The 7,142-nt window shown below is 27.0% G+C and overlaps 1 long non-coding RNA gene across 1 annotated transcript; it reads left to right on the top strand.

Annotated features, from left to right (window-relative positions):
* Positions 1 to 520: 520 nt before the first annotated feature.
* Positions 521 to 3,670, top strand: LOC114121658 (uncharacterized). Its single transcript, XR_003592209.2, has 3 exons — positions 521 to 951; positions 1,017 to 1,248; positions 3,149 to 3,670. It is a non-coding gene; the product is annotated as an uncharacterized LOC114121658 (long non-coding RNA).
* Positions 3,671 to 7,142: the final 3,472 nt, after the last annotated feature.

Raw genomic sequence — 7,142 nt, 5'->3', positions numbered from 1 at the left:
TAACGAAGGTGATTCCCTCTCGTATTCCTCAGTATCGTAGTAGTCTCTGTCAAGAAATGTCAAGTTGTTATAATATTAATACTGCGGGTGATAATGTATAACATAGATATGACGTGATAATCTTAATCGTTTTGTTTACCATAACTTTTAAATCGTTGTAGAGTTAATAGCTGTATTGAAATGTTATAGATGAAATATGAAAGTATACGTGACACTTTCATTTTTCACATCTATAAAAGATAATGAGACCTCATCAATAATTACTTATTTATGTTATATATTATATTATTAATCGGCTACTAACTCTTAATAAACTAAAATTAACTAATACACTGTTTTCAAAACGAATGTATTCTGCACATGATTTTAAATATCCGTAAATTTTTAACTAAATCGTATTGAGTATATTGAATTCGACTACTTGTAATTTTCGGGGGGGGGGTATCATGTAGTGGATAGGAATGGATGGGAGGGGGCATGGCCGTGCAGGTATTGGAGGGGAGGGGCAAGGCCGGGAACGGCATGGAGGGGCATGGCAGCGATAAGCATGACGGGGCATGGCACGCGCATGATAGGATGGCGGAGTAATGGGATCAGTGGGATTTGCGGGGGTCACAGAACCGACCAAAACATACTACTCTTGGTTATTTGAAATTTTTGTATCAGTGTAGCTATTATTATTAATATTGTTGTGATATTATAAATTTAGAATAGTATAATAGGACGGCATTTTAAAATTTTCACCAAAAATGGCACTGGACAGCAGCCCCAATAACGTAATTCACTGTACGCCTATCGATTGGAATTTCTATCAAGCGTCATTAAAAACGATGCGCTAAAAAATACATTAAGCGTTGAGATTGATTGCATTTTTATATCCAGCAATGGGTTTTAATCAGACACATGTGCGTGTGCCGTGTAGATAACGCATGCCTATATGATGGTGTACGAGTACGTGACCGTTGTACGTGAAACGATTTATGCAATTTTCAAAACGTTTATTTATATATTTATAGAAAAACGGCGGACATGATATGTACCATGTGTTTGTGTGCTCACCTCTGTGGACTAAAACTCGCAAGCGATTCTAACCCATCTATTTCTTCGCCTAGCTACGTCGAATCCGTCGGTGTTCAGATGTATTACACACCACAAGTATTTCGATTAAAAAGAGACATATTTTCTTAGTCATGCGAGTGCGCAACGAATGAAGAAAAACTCGATCGTGACAATTTATTGTATCACTACGTAAGTTGAGTTTAAACGCAATATTATTAATATTATTATAATTATCATCGTCGTTATTACTCATTACAATTATCATAGCCACCGCCGTTGTCATTATCGAATCAGTAAGGGTTATGTAATATTATGTAGGTATAAAAATTCTGTTGTCGAAATATGGAAACTTATAGGGCTTATTATTATTAGGGGTTTCTATAAATTACTAAGAATGTTTCATGGCTCCGCACACAACGGTAACTCATTTGGACCGTTTCCAGAATGCTCTCACGTCCTCTTGTCGATGGGAGCACACGCATTTCAATATCCGTAAAATTATTATAATAATAATCATATTATATATGATATATATAACAGGGGCAGCCAAACAGTCGATCACTGACAATTTAAAACTCGATCATGTTAGAATTTATTTTTAGGACCCACACTCTTTATGTTTCTTAATAATTATAGTTATTCAATAATAAAAATAATTTTCTATAAAAGTCAATCCTCAAAGGTGAAGTATATTTTTAGTAGATCGTGAACAAAAAAAGTTTGGCCACCCCTGATATATAATATATTATATATTTGGATTATTTTTAATTTATATAGTTAAGGGGATTTGAAGCGGCGATTTTCTGTTTTAGTCTAACACACGTCAACAAGTGTAATAAAGAGTTACAGACGTGTTGTATTTTCAACATACCAATTGATATAATGAAACGATAAGAATTCTGAAAACAGATTTGAATTTTTTGTTAAGTCTGTTTAAGATCAACTTTCACATATTTTTTTACCCAAAATTATAAAAACGTTATATTAAAAAAGGGCGTTTGAAAAATTAATATATTTTAATTTTTGGAAAAGTTAAAATTAAAAATTTTTAAAATATATAGAAAAGCCAATCTCAAGAAGAATTACAAAAAATTTAAATCTCTTTTTAAAGTTCTTATCGCTTCATTTATCATTATATCAATCAGTACGTTTAAAATAGAATGCGTTTATAATTCTATAATGCACGTACATAAACAAAAAACAGAAAATTACCACTTCCAATCTCCTTTACTGTTTCTGGGATAATAGAAACTTTTTTAAAAATTATAGTCATATTAATTTACTTTTATTCAATTTTTAAGATTCTTAAAAATAGTAGTATAATAAGTAATAGATGACTAAATATTAAGATTATATTTATATGAAATATATATATATATAGTATCACTATGTACTTATGTCATTATTATTATTTTATTTTAATATAATACGTTTACTTTAAGTTTTTATTGTTCTCTATTTACTAACAGAAATATTAAATAGGTCTATCGTCTTTTTTAACACAAAAAAATAATTATAATAAAAATATTGATTCCATTTTATGAATTATCATTATAATACATAATATTATTATACAGATTATTATAACAGCTATTCAGAACAAGCATTACATTTAATACTACAGTTCTGAAATTATCAATTATTAAATCAGAATTTCTACAACGACTCTGTGGCATTTTTTTTTTTATTAATAAATATATGTAGTCCTTTTTTATGTAATATTAAATATATATAAATATTAATTATGTTTGTTCAAATTTATAAGAATCGTAATTAATTAATAGTGATTATTATTATAATTCAGTTGATAATACTTTTAATTAGTCTAAGTGTACGCTTATTGTAAATATATCTCCTATACATTTATTGTTTTAATTCTTTAGACATAAAAAAAAATATTTATTGATTTTTGCGTATTGTTTATTTATACACACAATATGCTTGAAAGAACCTACGTACAATGCATTTTGCATAAAATATAAATATAATAATATAAAGATCAGGATTTTTTTTTTTTTTTTTGATTTTTTGCACTACGAGTTTATTATTTTTTATGGTGAAACATTTTTAATTTAATATAATTTTGCAGATTGGCAGATTTGCTTATTGGAAAATGACATGTGCAAATCATGTGAGATTGATATGATGTACAATGACAAATTATCGATAAGTGTCCAGCTTCAAAAATTGTGTGACAAGTCTTATTATTATTCAAAATTAAATACTGATTTAACTATTTTTTTTTTTTAAATTATAATCATAATTTTAAAAAGCCAAAATTTTATATTGATAATACAATATTATTTTTAAAGTAATCAAATGTTTAATTTTTGTAACTATTCGGTTTTATAGTATTACAACATTTAGAATTTAATTAAAAGTATATTATAGTAGAAAGTAAAAACATGATATTGCAGAACAATTAGGAACCAACTTTCATCCAGATTACCGGAAGTTTTTCAACGGTACATAAAATAATATATTTATTATATATATTTATTGTATCTCTTATTGCAGTTGTACGAAATTGACACATCAAATTAGTAATTTGTTGTTGTCCTTTGTGATTTTAGAATTATTTTTTTAGTCATTATTATATTTAATATTTCTACTTTGAGTTTGTTTTTTATTTTTATTTATATTTTGTGTATATTTAATTTTTATCCCATATTATTTACGTGCTACATAAATTTTATCTAACGAATAATCTGTCATTAAAATACATTTTAGGGTCAATAACATACATTTGTTGATAAATAACAAGCTATTAATTCTACATTATATTAAATTGTTAGTTCCCCTTTGCTTGCTCAATAGCGCACTGTATCAAAACTATAACGTTATAGACAATGAAAATAATAAAACTTTGAAATTGATCAGTATACCAATATTACAACAATAGTATTAACTTTTAAAAGTCTAGGAAAATGGTAAGAAAAATATCGGTTCTTTTAAAAACTTCAACACATTTATACATTTCAATACATTTAATAGACACAATTTACATACATCAGAAAAATACCCAGGATGCAATTTACATATTATTTCCAAAGAATACCCGGAATTAAATTTACGTCAACAAGTTATTTTGGAACGTAATGTACACTCAGATTATCCATCAATACGAACATTGAGCTCTCTTTTGAAATAACATCAAAATATTTTATTTTTTAATTCATATTTAAACCATTAAATTATGATCCCGAGTCGTTTAATATTCATATATCTAGACTACCTTGATTAGTACACAACTGATATACAATATATATTATAGAACAAAATATATTTTAGGCATTGGCAAAAATGTCTCAGATTAACATAAGTATAATTATATTTTATAGCATGTTTACTAAATATTAATTTAACTAGGTATTTGTTATATTAAACTTGCTGCTATTAATCAAATTATTCGTCGCTATGTAATAAAGTGTCTAACCCGTTAAAATAATAATAAATAAAACATTTTGTGTAAGATACAATTAATTTTGGAATTGTATTTGATAGGATAGTTAAAAGAAAAAGTTTGCTTAGCAGTATAATACCGTCATGATTTGTTAAAAAAAACTTCTCGGGATAACTATCTTATTAAGTCTACGACGGTCAATAATCAATACTCAATAGTATCTATAACAAACAATAGATAAACTTTGTTTGTATTTATATAATTTACGTTAGAAATTACTCTAGTTTTATATTTTAAATTGTTACATTTAATAACGTTTCCTTAAGCTATAATATAACTGTGATGTCTACAAACTTAAATATTATATTATACTATATACTCTATTGGAGTTGGGACTTAATAAGACGACTTTCCCGTGACTATATTTTTGTCGGGTTTGAGGTCAGACAACATCTGTTTATCTCCCTACCGAGTCAACATCTATAGATTTGTTATGTAGTTAAGCCACATCACTGTACACAAGTCAGCCACCGAGTTGTCTTTTTAATTTGAATAGATTATTATAGTGGTTTTTGTAGTTTTAGTCTAACTCTAATGTCATTATAAAAAAGCCAAAGGCCAGAAAGGGTAGTTGCCAATTTCCATTTTTAAATTTATAAAGTATGCATTTAATAGTTCATAGACACTTTTTGCGTTAGAAATACCGCTATAAATAATTATATAAGAAGAAAAGTAAATTTCAACTATATTATTTATATAAACTGAACACCGGAATATTTAATTCTTATAGATATTTTATCAAACTGACCGACAAAAACAAATTAAAGTAAATTTTTTTAAGACACTTTCACATTTCAACCTGACAATTACCCAACTATCGAACTAAAAAATAAAAACATACCAGTCCTGAATGAATCTGAACATCTCGGTATAATTTTAGATAAGCATCTAACTCGATAAACCTTATCTCCAAAACAAAACAAAACTTGCTAACAGTAGGCTCCATCTCTTCTACCCTACTAAAATATAAATGCAATTTCATAAATAAAAAGTTATTATATAATACAATGATTAGAACTATCTAGTGATATGGAATTCAGATTCGGAAGCCGGCCAAATCCTACAATATCTGTCCCATTCAGTGTTTCCAAAATATACCGTACCTTAACTGGTACTCCATGGTGCATTACCAACTATAATTTGCAACTCGAAATTTTGATTATTCTATAAAATTATAATTAAAATATAATGACGGTATACACAGAGAGTTGTAATTGTTTTATGATACGACCATCTGCAATTAGACTTATGCAAAATTAATAATTAGAGATAACTCAAAAAGTTTGAAATTTTAATTTATAAATATCTGTAGCAGTCTAAGGTAGACTTAATAATGTATGCAGTACATTTAGTAGATTCAATGAAAGCAAAGAAAATTTGATTTTTAATTTAGTTAGAAAGTATAATATTATGTCGCATATAACGTTGTAGTTTGACAAATGGCTTACATTTAAGTTGAAATAGATATTTTAAGGTTGGACATTGTGGTCATTAGTCAACGTCAATATTTTTTCTTAAGTTTTCAGACTTATATTTTGGGGAAAAAAACTATATTTATCGATAAGGTGAATAATTTTAAATATTAACATGATTTTAACCATTTATCAATTACTTATAATTATATATTTATTATAATTGTGGTACAAACAAGTTTTTTGGCCAAAATTTATCAATTTCTTCATGTATCTAAAATATTAAAATACCGGTATTTATAGCGCTATAATACTTTTTTTTAATAGTAGTTTAATTTGATTCTTATTAAATTATTAGTTTTGACTAAATTTATATTTAATTTCCACACAATATAATATTATGTTACCGCATGTAGTTAGTGGCATCAAAATTCAAAGAGCTGTCGACACAAGGTTATCTGTAGTTGTTTATTGAATATTTCATTTTAGTTCTACACATAACATCACATACCTACCTATGTCTTAATATGAAGAAAACGCGATAGTGTAAATATTACCAAATATAATATCGTTTTAATGATTGAAACTGCAACTAAATCTTCTGGTATAGGGACAATAACGCTAACATATCCCCTTAGTGCTTACAACAAACAAAGTTAGGTCATGCAAGAGTTTGGTAGATGCTTATTATTAGAGTTCAAATAATGTATATACGATGTCATATATCATATAATAATATATTGTCCCCATAAATAAACATACTGTTCTACTATATGACATAATATGGTATTATAGTGTGCAAGTATAAAGTATATACAGATTATTAAAGATAACAGGGTAATTTTTAACATGAGACACACACTAAAGTTTAACGTTTCTTAAATATTTTATTGCTTCACCGTTATTATAGTGGTTTATAAAATATCACATAAGTCATTTATTTATATTATATTTATTTAATATAAATTCTTTTTTTGTTATTTTAAAACCAATCATATGCCACAATATATTGCTTTTTGCACTAGCCAACGGAACGTATCTAAGATTTTCAACCATTTATAAAACACAGATTATTTTATATAATTCATACAGAAATACAATTGCATTGTCTCACCGAGAGCCATCAATTGAAATTAAGTTAAGATTAATATTATAAAGTTTACCTTAAGGCAAGGGGCAAAATTTGGCCAAGGGACACGCGCTTTTCA

This window comes from Aphis gossypii, chromosome 1, assembly GCF_020184175.1.
Source record: "Aphis gossypii isolate Hap1 chromosome 1, ASM2018417v2, whole genome shotgun sequence".
NCBI classification, from domain to species: Eukaryota; Metazoa; Arthropoda; class Insecta; order Hemiptera; family Aphididae; genus Aphis; species Aphis gossypii.
Note: the sequence above shows the minus strand (reverse complement) of the source record. Positions and strands in the feature narration are given on the sequence as shown.